Source organism: Stegodyphus dumicola, chromosome 12, assembly GCF_044657685.1.
Source record: "Stegodyphus dumicola isolate Sdum_Otavi_A_Nest chromosome 12, ASM4465768v1".
Lineage (NCBI taxonomy): Eukaryota > Metazoa > Arthropoda > Arachnida > Araneae > Eresidae > Stegodyphus > Stegodyphus dumicola.
Window position 1 is genome coordinate 90,680,039 of NC_140779.1, and position 21,345 is coordinate 90,701,383.

Consider the following 21,345-nt stretch of genomic DNA (forward strand, 5'->3'; position numbering starts at 1 on the left):
AGCTGGCTGCAATAAAATTATAAACATATTACTGACATGTCTGACTGTATTCAAGTTTTAAAGTTAAATTGAAATTACAGGAAACACAATTGGAATAGAAACATTTCGCACGTTTCCTACAGCTTAAATTACGCTGTATGGGAATATTAAATGAGAAAATGCCAATGTGGAAGAAAAACTGCATTATTACGACAAAAATCTGAAAAGAAGTTTGAAAATTTTACATTATTTTCATTACCATTAAAACTGAATGTGAATAACGGACCATAAAACCAATAAATTAAGCTCCTCAGTATAAATTGACTTGAAGATACAAATCTGACTAATTTTTATTCCTACTTGTAAAACCCTCGATTACGAATTTTTGGAATAAGAACAATCGCGTTATGAGCATTTATATATGAGAAGAACCACTTTTTTGCATCTAAAAATTAATATTTCTAAAAAGAATCCAATTAACCAATGAGCATCTACAATTCCTTAGAAATAGCAATTTTTCTCTAACGCTGCAATCAGAATCGAAATACCATTAAGTGTCAAGTTGTAATAAGACATATAGTTTATAATTATTTACCTTACTAATACACGTATTTTTTCCGTATGTATTAGAGAAAATTTTAATAAATAAAAGAAAATAATAGTTTGTCATCATTAAATCTATATTTTCCTTTAAGTTTCCGTAGTTACAAAGAACTTGGAGGGATTTCATAAGTTATTAATTTTTAGTTTGAGTAAGTTATTTAGTGGTTGATTCAACATAATAAAATTATATGAAAGAAATATCAGTCCAAAAACTAAGCATTTAGTTATTTGAATTACAACTCGTAACCAACATAAATTTTTAACAGTTAACAATCCATGGATTTCAAGTAGAAAATAAATATCAATTTGAATTTTCCCTCCATTTTTGTGTTAATATTGTTAGTTATGTTAATATTATCTGTTATTATGTGTTAATATTATGTTATTTTAGGTGCTATGTGTTAATATTATGTTATTTTAGGTGCTATGTGTTAATATTATATTGTTAATATTATATATTCCTATTTTAATGTTGACATTATGTTACGTTATTGTAGCGTTAATATTAAATTTACGTATATTTTAATAAATATTCAGTTAGTGAAGTTTAAAACTTAGTTAAATACATTTTCTTTTGCAAAAAATTTTCATTTTGGTAAAATAAATTAAAGTAAATAAAAATAACGCCTAAAAGGGCACTTTATTTAACGTTTTGTGTGTTATCTTTATTTATTAAATACCATGTTCTTCTCACTTAAATAATAAAATCCAGCTCAACAGCAATATCAATAAATATTTAAAAACATCATATCTTTAGAATATCCTTACTCAGTCTCGCGTGCTGAAGATAAAAATTCTTTTTTTCGTACATTGTTGCCATTGCTCTCTGAGCTTCCAGCTAACCATAAGCGAGTGGAGGGCTATGCTATTCAGAATTTGATATCTACGTTGTTTTTTTTCCGGAGTGCGAGAAAGGTACATACATTCATGCAGATTATTCATTATTTAATATCTTTAAATATAATATATAATATATAATATATAATTAAAATCTTTAAATATCAGCGCTCTAATGGCAACAGTTTGAAAAGTAAAACGCAGTTTTAAAATGAACCACACAAAATGCCAAAACAAAATTAATAGCCCTTCTGGGAAAACTACCGTTTGGGGCTAAAAAAATTCCGGCAAGTCAATAGTTTTCAAATTGTGCTTTCGGCTCTCACGCAATTTGTTTTAATAATTATAAATTGCAGTCTGTGTTTCTCATATTAGTGTAATAAAGTTATATATTATGTGACTGTTTTATTTTTAATTAAATTCTGAATAGGTTTTTATACCGCTCTGTAGTAATTTATTTACATCACGAATGTTTCAGAAAACGTGTGACAACGTTACATGGAGCATCTGAGGAATTAAAGGAAACAAATTTCGTTGGAATGATATTCGCTGCTTCATTGGAGGAGATACGGAACTTCGTGACGTCACTAGACAACTAGATGAATGAATGGATATCGGGAGGTATAATCTGAGAATTATTATGTCCAATATGATATATTTCATAATAATTTCTAAAATTGCCGACCGTTGACGTCAAGGATAGTGGCGTTACATCTATGTATATAATGTCTGACGTATTCAGAGGTAGTACCTGAATCAAATGTTAGCAGGGCAGTTAATTGAATTGTGCACAATGAGTTCTTTTACTGTGTTCAAGGGCTCCTCGTATACGATGAATTCAACATAATCGCGTAAAATGAAACTGATGCGTTTCAAGTATAGAGATTTATAGACGGAGAGAAGATCATTGAGAATAGGGTACAGGAATCCCTTCATTCAGTCAGCCTGAAGTGGCGTCACGCGAATTTGAAATCGAATATTCGTTGACGAAAAGGCGTATGGAAATTACTTCAGAGATATGTTTTAACCTCGTTAATACATTACGTAACGTTTTAGTAGATATACGTTAACACATAAACAAATATATAAGAAATTAATTATATTAACTGCACGCTAATTCTCGTTACAGAAACGAAAAAAAAAAGAATAAATTAAAAAAAGAGAAAAAAATTAAATTTTATATACACCTCTTTTAAAGAAATATAAGCAGCAAAAGCAAGAAAGAAGCACTGAAATTTCTTTCAAATATTTGGCGAATGTAATAAAAAAGAAATAGTTTTGTTGGTTTTATGTGATTACGGCTAAGCCTCGAGGGCTCTGCTGAAGGGGAGGAATACTTTCGTGGAGGATTTTCTAAGGAAAACTGGCTCGTATACACGTTCCAAAAGGGAAAACTCTAAAAACGCCCATGCAGCTAGCCCATTCGCAGGTTTCGAACTTTGGTCCGAGCTACCACTGTTCAGCGACTTTACCGCTCGGCCACTGATGTATGCCTTCGTTCCAAGGAAGAAGAGATAGAGCGATTACGATAAGTTGTCCGTCATTCAAGAAGTAGACAACAATGAGATTTATTATAATCTACCACTTCTCTGAATCCATTTCTTGATGAATTTATCATTTTTAAAAAAGAATATTTTTCATTAAAATTTAAGCCGCTAATTTGAAAAAAAAAATATTTGAGATTATGAGTTTCTAAATTCTTAACTTTGGAGCACAATCATTGTTGCAATAGGTTAGAAATCTAGTGAAAACTTCAAATCAAAGATCAAAGAAAATGTAAATTTTCATTTGCCGGTATTTTTTGCATTAACTTCCAAAATGACTGAAGTTAAAAAACATTAAATTTAATAAATTTTCATTTTGATTTGAGCACACTTGAATTTTTTTTTTAGTAGAGATATCTCAGTATGTGTATTAGTGTTATTATGATAATTCAACCATAAGGTTTTCCTTTTCAATTTATTACTTGTCTTTTCAGCACTTTTTGGAGTGAAGAATAAAGATTTCTCCTGGGCAATATCACGTCTCGTCTTATGCCTTCGAAGTCTTTTACTTTTAATAGACAAAAGGCTTGCTTTTGAAAAGAATTCAGCCCTATATCTCTCATTCTACAGCTAAGTGTTCTAAGCTTTCCAGTTGAACAGAACTAAGCAATACTACCTCTTTCAATTTTGTGAACGGGTACCTTTCAATAAAGAGAAAATATGTGCCCTAATCTGAAAACTGATATCAAAGTCCACTTTTCACAAAGCCACATTTCTTCTTTCTTTTTTGGGGGGTGTAGACAGTTTTCTTCAGTATAACCAAAAGTGAGCACTTTATTATACGCATAAAATTACTTTAAGGACACCGAAAAGTAGAAATTATTACCAAAAACATTTTATTTTAAAATGAGGGCAATTTTAAGCATTTTTAAACAAAACTGTTAGAAAATTATATAAAACATGGCAATCCTAGAAATAATGATAGTGTTGCGTGGGTACGGGTTCGTAGTGAATTGAATGCACAAGTCCGATGAAAAGTTAATAAAATTTATTCTTATCACAACAAATAAAAACAAAATGCTTAAATTTCCTTATAGATATTCGTACAATATCCTAATATCTAACAGTAGTTATCTTTTAGACTACTAAAACGGTCAACAGAACTTATTCAAAACAAAGAAAGCTAACCCAATTTCACCGCGAATTCGCTACAATCATTAACAACAATAAGTAAACAGCTTACAGATTTCTAAACAACTGAATTGAGGTGTTTTACTCCAGCATTTATAAGCTTTTTAAATCACGCACGAGAACCTTCTCGTAGTTTCTCGACTCTTCTGGATATAAAAAGAGTACAATTACGTGATATCTATTTATTAAATGAGCGTGCTCCTATATTTTTAATTTTTCCGGCGTAGCTTTCTCTTCAAATAAGTCTCGTGCTGCATCATTGCACGGTAATACAAAACAATTTTAAATAGCTAAATTAATACAAAAGACGTAACAATAGAACAACTTTACGAGTGAGTTATAAACTACAGGAAGTCGAAATATAGATAACAATCCTTCGTTAGGTATGTGTTATACATATGCAAAAGCAATTGAAAAAATATTATTTTAAATATGCTCATTGCTCAGAGAGCTTTTATAATATTATGAATATCCGTACTGAGTTCAGGAAGGAGCATTTCAAAATTAAATTTTGAGAAAAAAAGTGTACCTTGACTCGGGAATAACCCATTAAAATGGTAATACTGTTTATACAGAACTGCATTTACAGTCTGAGAAAGTGCACTTGAAATTGCATCGAAAGTCGATATAGATGGATTTTATTTAACATTTCAAAGAATTTAATATTAATACATTTAAACATGAGCACCATTAACTGCTCAGAGAACATCAGGTCTGCTGTCCACTGTCCTCCAAGCATTAAGCATTAGCGGAGTCACAATAGCTGTTTCTGTGGTGATTCGATTTTGTAATTCTTCGATGTTGTGAATCTCTGCAGCATAATCTCGGTTCTTCAGGTAGCCGCAAGGAAAGAGGCTTAGCGTCCAGAAAACGAGTGGCCATAAAATTGGTACACCTCCTTCCAATACAACGATCTAGGAATGATTCATGAAGGAAATCAAGCACACGTATAGCTCAATGATAGGAGACCTCATACTGTTGGAAAAAACGTTTGGTTGACGTTCTTCTAATTGTGGTACACTAAAGAGTCTCAGCATATCGAAGTAAACGTCCAAATTATTTGATGAAACCGAGAAAAATAAGGGACCAATAATTTTGAGTTAGAGCTACTTCGTTCAATAGCCTTTACACAATGATCTTTATCGCTGAACATGATTTTTTGAAGAAATTTATCATCATTACTAATACAGTCGAAAATGTCAACGAAGATGCTTTACGAACAGTCGAAAATGTCAACGGAAGATGCTTTACGAACGATCAGATCATTAGGTTTGATTTGTTGACAAATTTACAATCTATACGCAATCAGTTTTAATTAGTTATGAACAACTTTATGAACAGTTGATCTAGGAATTACTGTTTGCAGGCTGGCACGGTAAATGGATATGCCGGGACTACGTATAAACATAATCTCTAACGGAGAGAACGTTTTTATCGCTGACGCTTGGCTTATTTGCACTTCCTGTATGCAAAATAAGTCTGGTCTCACGAAATTGTTTAAATATCGTTTAACTAATTTTTCAGTTGTTATTAAATTCATGACGGAATCGCCTCTGAATTGTTTTCGGAGATTTCGTTTCATATAACCAGGAAAGAAGCATTGCTTTTCCACTCATGACACATGACGCCATTTGTCTGTAAACAAGCAAGTTTTCTGTTGGCATTCTAAAAAATTAAAACAAATGAAATTCCTTGAACTGAACATTATATCGATATAAAGTATTTCTTGTTGCACAGTAAAATTAAGTTTAAATTTAAACATTATGATTCGGAACTAAATTATGAACAACCTGTATAATGATTTTAATGAGCCCAGCAAGTGTGATTTTCTAATACTTAATATTTATAAGCAAACATTTTATTACATGAATCAATTTTATTTAAATTATTCAGATTAAAAGTAGAAAAAATAATTTTAAGAACCATGAACTTAATGAAAACGAAAATCCAGGGCAGTAAACTATTTCTAATAGTTCATTTTCAGTTATGAATTATCATCATTTCTCGAAAATATACGGCTTCCATTAAAACATATTTGTGTGTTACCTTTATTTATTAAATATCATGTTCTTTGCACTTAAAACACATAATATTCAATTCAACAGCTATATTACAAAATATTTAAAAACAACATATCTTTAGAATTTCTTATACACAGTCTCGCGCACTGGAAATAAAAACTTCTTTTCCTGAACAGTGTTGCCATTGCTCGCTTTGAAATCATTGAGTTTCTTAATCAAAATTTAGTTAAAGTTTTACAAAATTTTAAATATATAATAAAACAAGTTCGAAATTCAAATTTAGAGCTTCTAAGTGCCTATGTTCAATTGGAGGACTATTCAAAATTTGATGGTTCTAGGTACGGTTCCTGCTACACAATGCGAGAAACATTCATGTATTCATGCAGATTTTTCTTCATTATTTAGTTTCTTTAAATGTCATAATAGCTATAATATTTGGAAAATGTAACTTTATGAGTCCATCCAATGTTAGTTCATAAATATATTTAATACTTCTAATTAATCATATTATTATTTAATGCATTTTTATTTAAATTAATCAGATTAAAAAGCAGAGAATTTTTTTTTAAATTTCATTTTTTTTCAATCACTTTGCTAGACAATAACAGAAAAATTAAATTTGAAAGTTCATATCCTACGCTTTACTGAATGGCAACAGGATAGTGCATGAAGATAATAACTATTCTACTTGAGACAGTGGCAACGCATTGCTTTCAGACAACCGAATTTGTGGATTTATTTTGAACGATAGATATCTTAAATTTGGCCGAATAACAACAGTCTGGAGTATTGAAGATAAAAATACTTTATTTCGAACAATATTGCTACCTCTTGCTTTGAAACTGCTGAGTTTTTTAATCAAAAATACAAATTTGGAATTCAAAATTCGAGCTTTTAGGTACACAGGTACGGGAGGAGGACTACTTGTATTTAAAATTTGATGGCTCTAGGTGTGGTCATTTTTCAACAATGCGAGAAAATACACACATCTATACAGATTCTTTATTGTTTATTTATTATTTTTTTTATTTTGAAGTTTTACGTACAATAAAATTTGGTGACAACAATTTAAAAATTGATTCGCCCAAAAACGTGAAACGGAATTTCGGAACTAATATCACCTCTGGTGCTAAAAAATGATTAAGAAGAACCATAAAACCTTAAAACCTGAATATTGAAGGACGGATTTAAGGCTTGTTAGTTGAAAGAAAAGGAAATTTTAATATAGATTATTTTATCGCAGCTGTATTTTCCTTGCGAGTGATAGCGATGTAGGAAATTGTAATGCCTGCAAGTATTATATACAAATCTGGAATATTCCCGAACGTAATTTAGGGCAATTGCTTTCATCATCAGATGCAGAGTTACATTAAATTAGCCATATGGAAAGCTCAGTGCTAGTCTAAAATGATGAATGATCTTCGGTGACTTCACTAGACAGTGAAATAGTGTGAAATGCATTATGATCTATTATATTATATTGATTGCATTGCATAGATAGATTTTAGTTGAATAATGTGATGTAATGCTTCTCTAGATATGAAACATATTTATGTGACAGCTACTCAGCAACACCCATCTCGTTATTTGAGGAAATTAATGCGAATTTGAATATACATTTTGTAATTAGCTGGGAAAGAAATAAAAATATGAATTTGGAAACTGATTAACACCTCTTGGCATAAAACCTTATATTTTAATAAATATGAATAAACGTCAGTAAAAAATTTATTCCTTTATGAAAATTAAATGTTTAGTATAATAATAATCTTATTTATGCAATATTTTTGCAAATTCTGTTATGCATCAATTATTTATGCAATATTTTGGATATGTTTATTTCTCCGTAGAAAGAAATATACTTGCAGAGATTTTTGTTATTACAGATTTTATTTTTAATGCTGCAAAAAGCAAAAATCTCTTTTTTTTTTCAATCCTATTGTCGTTAAACAGATTGCTTAAGCAGTACGCTTTGCTTATATGCTTATTTCGTACCCTACGATCTTACATTAGTTAGATTTTAATGGGCTCTGAAAAATAATTCTTTAAAATTTTAATATGGTTTACCCGCAGAGATTTTCAGAAGTAGTATATTAGAAACATTTTATAGATTACTAGCTGATTATATATTAAAACTAACATGGGTACATTACACATCTTTTCTACATTTGAAAAGTGAAAAAATATATAACGTAATTGTATAAAAATATTCAATTGTTTTAATTAGATGATATACTATGGATTAAATGCATTTTTTATTTCCTTGTACGAAGCAAAGGCACTTTTGCAATAGCGAAAAATTTCGGGTAACATATTTCATCCATTTTGGCCACTCTCGAACCCATCTGAATGATGTTTTTGTGTGACATCTTTACGTACGTACAGAATAAAGGACTCTTTTTCCAAAAACGGATTGTAAAAAGGATTCAGAAGATATTTTTTCGTAACGTCTGTACGTACGTATGTATGCATGCATCTCGCATAACTCAAAAATCAGTAGCCTCAGAATGTTACAATTTTTATATGAAACTGCTGTAACATGTAGTTGTGCACATCCGTTTTTGTTTGCAATTGGCCGCACCATAGTGGGTATATAATATATATATATATATATATATGTATACCCACTCTGTTACCCGGCTCAGTGAGCTCAGTTATTTTATTCTTATATGCTGATAAATTGTACTTGTTTTGCTTGTAAATAAATTGGATTATGCTTACCTTATATTCCGGTTAAGGTATTCAAGCCACTAGTTAATCTGCATGCAGCAGTCGTAGTATTATCAACAATTTAAAAGTTTCTTAAGTGCAACTAAGCCTAACGAAGATGACATTTGTTTACATTTGAAATTCGTAGTACAATAGTGCATTATGTGAGCTTCTGCGCCAACGTCCGCACAAAAAGTAAACTTTCAGTTTTATGCACCGAAACATCTATTTGTCTTCTTACCCGCTGACAAATTGTTTCTTCCCCATTAGAAACTCTAATTTTATATGCATTTATTAACAGTTTTTAACTGTATTTGGTGTTTTATATTTTTCCGTATTTGACAACTTTCAATGAAGATGTTTATGCATTGGCGCGAAGTGAGAATTGGATTAATTGAATGCGTAGTATATCTCTAATGAAATTCGATGAAATAAGTTTAAATGAAATGCAGCAAAATATGTATAATTTAATAGGCCTTACTAGGAAGTCATGTGATATCCACATCAGATTTTTATTCAAATAAATCAAATTAAAAAGTAAACAAATTATATTCTTAACATCTGCACCTATTGCTTTTAAATAGTTTAGTTTATTAATCAATAACAGAAAGATTAAAGATGAAAAATATCTTACTTTTTCTCGAATGACAATGGATTTGATTGAAAAGGGAAGCAACTCAAAATTTCAGTTCAAGGCTAATAGCTTTTCCAGGCTAAAAAGGTATTCTAATTTCATTCATCAGACAGAAATAAGTGTAAAATTGATGTAAAAAAGACAGAGCTGTTATAAATTTCAAAGCTTTACTTTTACATATGTAGGGACTGAGTTTTATTTTGTTTTATATACTTATGTTATACTTATGTTTTCAAATAAGCACAAAAGCAGCTTCAGTTTGGTATTGAAAGATGAGCATCTACGATCCGCGATGAAAATAATTTATACTGATTTCTCTCAGAGGCTACAAACTTTTACAGACTTTATTCGCTAGCTAGTGTCAAGCTATAGCAAGAAATAAAGAAGTTTTTTTTTAAATTAAATGCGTACAAATAAATGCATTTTTGTTTATGCGACAAAAAATTAATAAATAGAGAGAGAGAGAGTTTAAATAGTTATTATTCATTCTCAAGCTTTCTTCCTCTCTGAAAGCTAAGAAAGTTTTCTTAATTTGTTTATGTTTAGTTTAAATTAATTAAATTAGTTTAAATTAAAAATATTAGAATTATTTTAAAAAGTGTCAGTTTAAGAATTTAATTTTTAGTTATAAATGAATTTGAATAACAAAGTGAACCAATAAAAGTGTGTTACAGATACCAAACTTTAGACTGAAGCTACTCGTTTCTGAGTTTTGCGAGATGTATACATAATGTACTTACATACAATCGTCACGAAAGAAATCTGTTTTGAATCCATTTTAAATCAATTATAATCAATTTGGGGAAATTCATTCCTTTATTCTGTCCTTGCGCATAGATGTCACGCAAACACATCGTTAAATTGCATTCAATAGCGGTCAAAATGGATATTTTCGTTGAAATATGATACCCGGAATGTTTCGTGAATACAGTACTTCTTTTACTACTTAAAAAGGAAATAAAAATGTTTTGGTCTGTGAGCTGTTTTCAGATCTTGCATTTGCTCCGCATGCAATTTAAATTAGAGGCTACTGTAATGAAACACCATTATCTTAATAACTATCCCAGAAGAGCATAACAATTATTCTTTGAACGCGAGCGTATTTTGGTAAAATAAGTCGTGGTCCATCATGCGTCCATATAAAAAAACGTCCATTACTTATTATAAATAAATTATCAGAAATCTAAACTTGACAGTTATACACAAATTTAAGTGCATTTGTTGAAAACCATTAGTGCATTTATGTACTTCTTTGAATAATTAGAAAGAGATAGTTCTGAAGTGCCACGTCCGAATAATTCCACATAGTTTCTTAGGTATGTTAATTCATTTGAGTAAGTCAGCTTCTGCAGAGTTATGTCCAATTAAGAAAACTCATTATCCAATAAGAATCCGCGACAGTGAATTTCTCCTTTCAATTTATTTCAAGGCCATAGCTGCTGTGAGAGATAATGATTTAGATTGCAAATAAATAATTCATTTGACACGGGCTAATGACGTGCAGATATTCATTTACGAATAAATTCCATCTCCTTGAATTCCTAGGACAATTTCATCAAATATTCCTAAATTGAAGAGAAGTATACATGATCCAGTAAATCTCCCAAGAATAACTCAATATCTCCTTTATTAATTACTTTAGTGCTTCTGTACCTAGCTAATGGATAATTAGAAATTTTCTGTCCCAAGCCACGCAATTAGTGAGTTCAGAATTTAAAAAAATCTGCCGGACTAATTAGCGGGAAAATAAGCATTCTTTTCCTCAACAGATAACCTGTTTGTGTTAACGGTTCTTTTGTTTCTCAGAGTTCCGGTAATAGCAAAATTTTTATTATGGACAGATGCTATGTATCAACTTCGCGTTATTTTCTCCTGCACAAAATTCCTCATTGTCATTCGCATTAATCTGTTAATGAGTTGTTATTGCCTTGAAATGCGAAATCAGAAAATAAAAGAACTATTACATTGTTGATTTAATTGAAGGATATCACCATTCTGTTAGCGATTTTATAGATAAAAATAAATATTCAAAAAATTTCTTTCAGTTACCTTCCTTATAATAACATCAAATTAAGCGAATGATATAAAAGTATCTGTCCGGGCTGGCTACAACCTTCTAAATATTCATTTATTTCCACGAGAAAAATCCATTCTTAAAGTACGTTTATGCAAAATATATATATATCATCGAATTTATTATACCAATTCTTTCCAAAATTCGATGAAGTAGCCGTGATGTGTGGATGATTAAATTATACAGAAGTTTTGTTCTTAAATCCTAGTCTGTAACATTAATTATAAAATCTTATATTAGAAATGGCGAAGCGAAAAAAATGTGTGTAGCCTGAACACGCTCATTTGACCTTCTAAGGTCATCAAGGGAAAACCTCTTTCCTCCTGTTTTCTTGATCGCATTAGGTAGAATTAAATCTGGCCAATTTTTTATTACGTTTTAGGCATTATTATTAGTATTTAAAAATGTTTAACAGTGTTTTTACCTTAAACATTGTGTACAGTAAAGTGTTTGATTAATTTCATTAAGTTGATTTATTTTGTTAATTTTACTGCCCATTGTTGCCCAAAGTTTGAGAATTACTTTGTAAAATAAAACAGTAAAGTAATTAATCCACCTTCCTGTAATATTTATTTTATACTTAAATTATTTTAAGATTTCTTAATCTTATCGCCAAATCTCAAAATGTATATACACTGTTAAAGCTGGATTTATTTTCAACTTTTTAATTCTCCTATTCTCATTTTCATGCGACTCATATACTTTAGCGAGTATACTCTTGATTCATTACAAAATTAGGAGCTTATTAGTAAATAGATCATAGATTTGTGTAGAATCATGAGCTCATGTGAAAGACCATAAGCATCATGATGACTGCAATGTAATTTGTACATTTTATTATATACTTCTAAATTGCGAAGTTTGAAATCACAAATTTGGAAGCAGGAAGACTTAAAGATTTGAAACTTTTCGATGATTCATGATTCCCATAAGTATCCTATGCACTGTTTTGAAATTTTCATCTCTATGGAAATGCGAGTTATCACGTGATTTATTGGAATAGTTACTTAAATTATATCTTTTTAACGGTACTTTATCACATTATTCTAAAAGTAAAGATGCACCAGCTTTTGAGCGACCGAACAGGTTCGATCTCTGTTTCAGAACCGGCCTTTTTGCTGTACTGCATTCAGACTTTCTTCACCTTTAAAAAATATCATGTTCTCGTTGAAAAGTTTCTTTAATAAAGGTAAATTTCAAAATCTCTCCTGCAATTAATATAATCTATATATTGGCTGCTCAAACTTTGATTTTAAGCCAAATCAAAGTTAATGAGAGGTATCACACGAAGTTTTTGTCATTAAAGATCTAGGCTAGTCTCCACATATATATTGCACATCGTCCGGGAGAGGCTTTGTTTCAGACTGGAAATCTGATTCAATTTGTGTTCGAAAAAAATTTCTACAAGCACACGTCATTACAAATCATAACGACTAAAAGAAGAAAAAAACTTAACGTACGGAAGAAATAAATTTCCTGCCAATATTTCTGAAACAGTAGGAGAGCGAAGAACAAAATCATTTCCACGAGCTTTGAAAAGATTGAAAAATTGCTTCAGAAAAATCATAATTTCTATTCATGACACGATAAATCTTTTTACCTCTTCAGAACAAAGGGTGAATAGTTAGGAAGTTTCGCGTGTAGAAACTGAATTTTCTTATTATAAGAGACCTTGTAACAATTTTAATATTTACAAATCTTGTTATATCGCCGCAAAATAACAAGTTCTGAGTCATGTTCATTTATTTTGCATAAGATTAACTTCAAAACAGTTATGTCTTTTATTTCGTTCCTCATTACCCATAAAACGCTTTTAGTTTTACATTTTCTTTTTTGACAAATTAGTTGAATCCGAATTTTCCTCAAAAATGCTCGCAAACATTAGATACGGATAAGAATGCATGTGGAAAGAATGCTTTATTTCAAACTGAATCAAATGCTTATGAGTTTAATATTAACCCTATTCTGGATCATTTTTTGCTCATATTTAAGTTAAACCATTTTTAACTAAGTGATCTGCCGTAGTAGTAAGGTTTTCGGTATTCTTAAACTAAGTGAAACGTTTTCTGCCAGTGTTATAAGTTATTACTTACTTTTATTTTGATTGTTTTCGTTTTGATATTTCTGAGCTGATTTTATTCAGAGAAGCATTAATGATTGATAGTTTCTTCTTCTACGCGCATTAATATTTTGACTTTCTTGTAAAGGAAGTATTGTAATTGTGAAAAATTTCGGGTGTCATATTTCAACGAAAATATCCATTTGGATCGCTCTCGTAACCAATGGAACGTTGTTTTCGAGTCACATTTGTACGCACGGACATAATAAATGACTACGTTTGATAAAACGGATTGTAAAATGGATTAATAATGGATTCAGATGAGAATTTTTCTTGACGTCTATACATACGTTTGTACGTATGTATGTATGTATCTCGCATAATTTAAGAACGAGTAGCCATATAACGTTGAAAGTTTGCATATGGGACTTCTGTAATATGTTGCTGTGCACCTCCCTTTTTCATTGCAATCGGCCGCACCAAAAGTATATACATATATATATATATTATATATATATATATATTCCCACCCTGTTATCTGGCTCGGTGAGCTCAGTTTTTTTATTGTTATAATTTGCTAAATTCTGCATTTTATGCTTAAAAGGGATTGAATTATGTTGTTCTTACGTTCCGGTTAAGGACTCCATGCCTTTAGTTAATCTGCATGCGATAGTCGCGGAATTATCAACAATTTAAAAATTTCAAGTTCGACTAAGCCTAACAGAGCAGCTATATTTGTTTACATTTTAAACTTAGCGGAATAGTGAATTAAGTCACTTTCTGCACTTTCAGTGTGTTTTTACCGATTGGGACTAAAATTAAACTTTCAGCTTCGGGCACCGAAAAATCTATCTTCTTGCCCTTTGGACGAATTGCTTGTTTTTGCGTTGAAACTCTAATTTTAAGTGCAAAAATTGTTTTTTAACTCTTTGAACTGTATTTGGTGTTTTATGTTTTTTTTGTATTTTATAATTTTTAATGAAGATGTTTTGAGGTTTTATGTACTTCTGCTTTGCCGCGAAGTGAGTAATGAATTAATTGAATGAGAAATATATCTCTAATGAAATTCCAGAAAATAAGTCTAATTGAAATGGAGCAAAAAATTGTGTTTAATCTAATAGTCTGTACAAGAAAGCCATGTAGAAACCACATCAGATTTTTTATATCGAAGAAAGGTTTTTGCACTGAATGTACCATTAAGAATTTTAAAGTGCTGATGGACGAAATTTAATTTGCGTTTTCCATGCCGCGAAAGCGTGGATTAAGGTATCTTGTAGATTTATATACAGTTTGTTCTAACATAGGTATTTTGACACAAAATCGGACTTTTTAAACATTTTACAACTTATAATTAATTTTTTCTTCAAAAAATTTATAAAAATTACTAAAAATTACAGTTTTAAAAACAAATTACAAAATAGCTGCGAATTTTATTTGAATTGAATCTAAATTTCTAATTGTGAAAGGGCAAATCCAGTAAGTTCAACAAATAAAAAAGATATATTAGTAATCCTATACTATGTTTAATAATATGTATTCAATATATATATATATATATTCAATTCTATATATATTCAATTAACATTAAGCAACTAAAATTTTGAGGGCTGATTTTTAAAAAAAACTACTCATGCAATTTATACAAAACTTGGCATTTTGGCATAGTTTGAGTCATAGAATCGAAATATGGAAAAAAAAATAGGTATGTCATTTCAGAAAAAGTCCGATTTTGTATCAAAATACCTATACCTGTTAGAAAAATGCTATATATAAATATAATATATATCCTAAATCATACTTTCGATGCAGGAAAAAAAAGAAAGTTAAATTTCTTCAACCGGCCCAGTAGAACGGAAAATATAGAAGTGACCAATTTTTTTCCCGTTCTCTAAATCTGAAATCAGTCTGAAATTTCTGACTTGCGGGACGGATAGGGCAAGTTTGAGTTTCCAATTATATATTTGTTGCAAATGCGATGTTGCAAAGATTTTAGATTGAAGTTTAGAAATTGGAGTTTATATTATTTCCGCTGTCATTTAAAACGAATCTGAATAACTCGCCAGGAAATTTATAAATGGAGCTAATTGATTTCCATCGTAGTATAACACTTATTCGAAGATGAGAAGATATAGATTTAATTAGCTTTTATTCGTACTTATCAAAAATAATTAAGAACAGTTATGAATTTTTGTATTACGAATAATCGCTTTTAGTAGGAGAATACATTTTTTAATGAACAGCCTTTTTACAGTCGCAAATTAATAAGAAATAACCCGATTAACCGATGGGCATCTACAATCGGCGATGAAGATAATTTCTAGTTAGTAATTTTTCTCCAAAACTACAGACTAAATTAGGGTAGAGACGCCATCAAATGTCAAGCTATAGTAAGAAATAAAAATGTTTTTCAACTATTTGTATACAAGCATTATTTATGTTTCGTAGCAAAATTTAATAAATAAAGGAATGAAACTCCGTTTTGGTATTTATTCTCAAACTTTGCCCCTCTTGATAAATTTTCTCTGGAGGCATAGAAATTTTCATTATTTGATTATTTTTAGTTTAAATTAAAATGCTGCCCAGACGGTATAGTGGCTAGAAAAGCTGACTGCGATACCCAATGGTCCAGGCGCGAATTCCCAGAGAAGACATGGATGCAAATTGTCTGTCCCCCAGACGGGAACGTAGCGGAAGTCTACTATAAGGTGCCTCCATAATTAAATGACCACCACTTCTGGTGTTAGTATTGAAGGAAGCCTATAAATGGCAAGTGTCCTCCGTAAAAAAAGGGGAAAAATTTAAAGTAAATTACTTAAAGATTAATTAAACATGTCAGAATTGTTTGAAAGAAATCTGCTCTAACAATTTTAAAATTCAACTGTCAGTATATTTAAATTATAAAGTGTAACCAACAAACGATATCTTACAGGTATCAAACTTTAGACGTAAAAACTCAGATAAAACTTAGATTCAGCTAGAAAATAAATATAAATTGGAATTTTTTCTTTTGCGATATTATTATTATTGTTTGTGAATATTTTAAGCAAATTAAAATATGTTCTTAAAAGAATGATTTTCTAGCTCAGCATCAAACAATATTCCTTTCACATAGCAGTTAGATCGTTATGTTCCCCACAGTTTGACAGGAAATATATTCTGTAGTACGACAAGTTATAAAAAATTGTATACGTTAAATATAAAAAAATTCTATATGATAGTTTGTAAGTCGTGACTTCGAATTTTGAGCATATATTTTGAAGATAAAGGATAAATGTTATCATAAATTATTGCTGCAATCATTCGTCAGCATTTCTTTGAATTTATAACTATTCGTATTATTGCATTTCAGTAGCTCTCATTCTGAAACGTAAATAACCAATTAGGAAATTTTAGTTTCAATAAAATTTCGGCAACTTCAAAATTAAAACGCTATAATAAAATAATTTCAAATTTATTTAAAATCCATTGTCTATTTTGATATGATTATCGAAAGTATAAATATATGTGATAGTAATTAAGATGTAGTGAAGAAAACGCATAGTAAAATAGGATTAGATCTAGCAAAAAAAAAAAAAAAAAAAAAAAAAAAAAAAAGGTTTTGAGGAATGGGTAGGTATCTAATATCTAAACACAATCACAAGCAAGTTACAACGGACTGGACAGCCATTGCAACAATAGTCATCAATGTCAAATTTCTATCATATATCAGAGTACCTTTCATGCAAATAAATTGAAAAAGAAAGTTGAGTTTTAAAATAATAATTCATATTAATAATTCCCTTCTTGTGATACAACCCATTAGGAATCCGGTCTATAATACCAGTTCCTATTGAGAATCTCTTCGAATGTATCTTTGTGAATTAATTATGAATTTTGATGTTGTAGTTGAGTTATTTGAAGCAATGAACAAGATGCGTCAAATTTTGTACAGAAAATAAATATATCTTTTCCGCAACATAGATCTAAAATACACCCATTAAATACGAGCTTTCCGTCAACATGGTGAACATAAAATGTTAGTACACAACAAAGTAAGTCAGTGTTGGAATAATATGTTGCACATTTTTCGCTCTCCCACGAAGCGTTTAAGTCCAACTAAGCAAATTGAACTGTGAATTATTTTAAAGCAGTGAGAGTTTAACAGTTTATTTAATGAAAATAAAAATGCATTTACTGAAATGAAGGTATAGATATTTATTTTTTGAAGAGGTGATATACATATTCTAAAGAAAATTTAGAAGGAAGTATAAATATTTTCGACATCTGGTGGAATGCCAAACTAGTTTAAGTGAAAGTGAGGTAACTAACACTATTTTTGAAAAATGTTCCTCCACGGAGAAAACTGGGTCTGCGTGAGTATTATTTGCTACTCTCTTAATAAAAGTAAAATAAAGAAGGACTCATTGTATACTATGCATGGCCGTTAATGTCTCTTATTTAAGAGTTCATAAAGAAGCTGAGCAAAAGAAGTTCATAAAGAAATTGGTTACAGCTGAAATAGTTATCCCTTCAAACTCCGTAAATAACTTGTATGAAAATTTTGCATCACATTTATTTAGTTAATGTTAACTTTTCTTTTACCACATACTACTTAAGAATATATAGGGTTCAACTATATCTAGATAATTAGCTTAAAGCTCTGCAGACCATACCAGACTGGAAAGCGAGTTATCGCTTTAGTCTGAAGCAAATAATTAAGTAGCAAGAAGGTTCTTATTTAGCTTTATAAATGAACAGAAAGCTTTATCTGTGCTACAGAAGAACCTCCGCTACTTGCGGGTATTTAACATAACATAAGACGTAGTAATTTCAATGTAGGTAAAGTTGTCTTAGACTGCACAAGCAATAAAAGTCAGTACACTAGCTGGCTCAAGATAATTAACGGCGCGTATTTAAACGTCGGCTAGCAAGATGCTAAAGCCGGAATAACTTTGACAGAACTGGCAACAGTACGTAATTGCCAGGAACTCCAACTCTAAAACATTCAAACTGTAGGCTTAAGTACACTACAACTAATTTACATTCTGGTGAGGATTACGAACGAAGTTAAAGTTCTACATTTTCTAAAAGTCTGTTGGCTTATTTTCTACATTCTAAAATTTGGAACAAAACGCATTTCAGGGAAATAAAATGGATTTTTTAATAATTTTGTATTCTTATTTTTAGGCAAAAATACTGATACATATTTGTATATCTAACAGGTCATTAACAGCCATTTCTATTTTGAATTTTATTTCTATTTAAATACATACTTTAATATAAAAATTGGTTTTCAGTTTAATAAATTTGCATACAAAAATTGAAAAGAAAGGTTAAATGAATAGTGAAATATCCAGGGAAACACAGTTTAACTTTCATGAATACTTTGATAACTTTAAAGTATTGGTAACTTTAAAATATGATATTTTTTAAAATATAATTTATTGATTACGAATAAGATATTCATGCTACAACCATAGCAATGCCAAGGTGAAGGCGCGGATCACCCCGGCTTCTGATCAGGCTGAAGGCGGTTTCCGAAGAACATTAAGTTTTCATATATAAGGAATATAAAAAAAAAGTTACCTATATATAGGAATATAAAAAAGAACGAAGCTAAAAAGTGGTCTGCACTGAAAATGTTACAGTTTGTTGTGGAAATGGAGCATATAAGCTACGTGTGTTTCCGTATGCTAAAAAGCATGGAAACACTTGATGGTACAGAGGACAATTTGTTGTATAAGTACTCAGATGCCGATTTAGAAGATGTTTCAAGTGACCTTTCATTTAGTTCTGGAAATTTTGAGCGTCTGGTTTTGATGAAGAAGATTAAAAGGTGTTCTTTCCCAGATAGACTTGATATTTGCAGAAAGTCTTTCCCAAATAGATTGGATATTTGCAGAAAGTATTACTTTATATTTAAAATACTGTAAATTCATTATGAGATCAGTTTTATCCTTCAAAAATGTGTATAAAAAAGAGGGTGCGTCTTACAGGCCGGTGCGTCTTAGACACCGGCAAATACGGTAAATATGTTTGTCTGCTAGGTGTTAGTGGTTTTTTTTAGTCATAAGATTTTTTTTCCTTTCCAGATTATTTAACTATTTAATTTTAATTAAATAAATGTTAATGATATATTGGTGTTGAGCTTTTGTATGGTGATCATTCCAAATAAGAGCGCCCCAGGGAGATTTCCTCTCCTCGAGTTTCGATAGCTGTAGGTCTGCTACTGGCTATAACCACGGTGATGAAAAATTATAGCTCTCTACTTCTTAACGTTTAATTAATCATCTATTATAAGGCCGAAGTTAATAGGTGATTAATTAGTTCTAAATGTTTTTATTTGTTTTAACTTCAGAAATATACGTTTTCGTTTTATTTATTAACATTCCCTTCAGGCTGTGTTTTTATTAAATTTATTATTCCCCATCCATACTTAAATTTCAACTTAACTTTTAAAAACCTGGAGTAACCTTAAATTCTTACCCTAAGCAAACCAACATCGCAAACAGAAAATCATCATGTAAAGGAGTAAAATTAATTTTGATGCATTAATTTGTAAGGCAGAATGCGCTTAGGTAACGTATAAACCAGAAACATCTCCAAAGTCAAATAACAAAGCTTCAACTCCATCTGCATCAAGAGTACCTCCCTAGATACTTATCTTGACACTAAAAGGGGAGTCTCGCATCTCTAATTGTAATTCATTGCTTTACAAACACACGAGCGAGGAAAAGAGGGCATACAACTAAACAAAGCTTAATGTTGGGTTAAAGCAGTAAATCAAAACGAAACTGAGGTCGAATTTAAATAAACGACTGCAACGTGTTCCTCGTTCTGCACCCAGCGGATCTCATTGAAATATATCTCGTCGAGAGAGTAACGTGTAGAGGAAATGTTCTAGTTTTAATTTCAATGCCTACGAGAATGTTCTTTGTTTCGAACAGACATGCAGATTCGGAATTTAAACCAGCGAGTTTAGGAAATTATTTAAAATTAAAAACATTATTCAAATAATGGCCTCGGGGTTAACGCTGAACAAGTTGAAGCAAGTCCATTGGGGAAATTATTCATCTGGAAAATAAATAAATATGTAATTCATAAATATTGATATTAAATTAGTTTCATTAAAATCGTTTAATGAATTTACGTAATTCATTAAAAATCATTAATTAATTGCTACATGAAAAATAAATGGAATGGGAATTATTGATTATTTTAACTTATTTGTTGCTGAATGAAGATAATTAAAATTCAGTTACATAGTTTCTCAATATTTCACCCTCTTTAATTTAACATTGTTTTCAAAAGAAGGAAAATCCATGATTTAATGTTATTGTCAGTAGTAGGCAAAGCCCCAGGAGAAATGTTCTCCTCCATCCGACGGCAAGTCGGTTCGGAAGCTTTTGTACTGGATTTCCTTTAACAATCAGTGGAAAAATTTACACGGGCATTGAGAGTACGTCATAAGATACCAGTAAAACCGTAGATATATTTTTAGCCCCAAAGGGCTATTAATTTCGTTTTGGCATTTTGTATCGAAAACTTTAAATGTCCACTTCACTTTTCAAATTGTTGCCATCAAATATTATCGCCCAGTGTTATAGTGAAAGAAACTAAATAATAAAGAATCTGTATAAATGTATGTATGCTTCTCGCATTGTGATAAAACAACGGCACTTACAACTTTCAATTTTGAATAACGTAATCTTTCACCAAATATGGGCATATGGAAGCCCTAATTTGCAATTTGGAATTTGTTCTATCATCGATTT

At 30.4% G+C, this 21,345-nt stretch overlaps 1 protein-coding gene across 1 annotated transcript in view; it reads right to left on the reverse strand.

The window, feature by feature from the left end:
- LOC118182361 (cell adhesion molecule Dscam1-like) overlaps positions 1–21,345 on the reverse strand; it is a 993,488-nt gene that overhangs the window by 135,947 nt on the left and 836,196 nt on the right. The gene's annotated exons all lie outside the window — the stretch shown is intronic.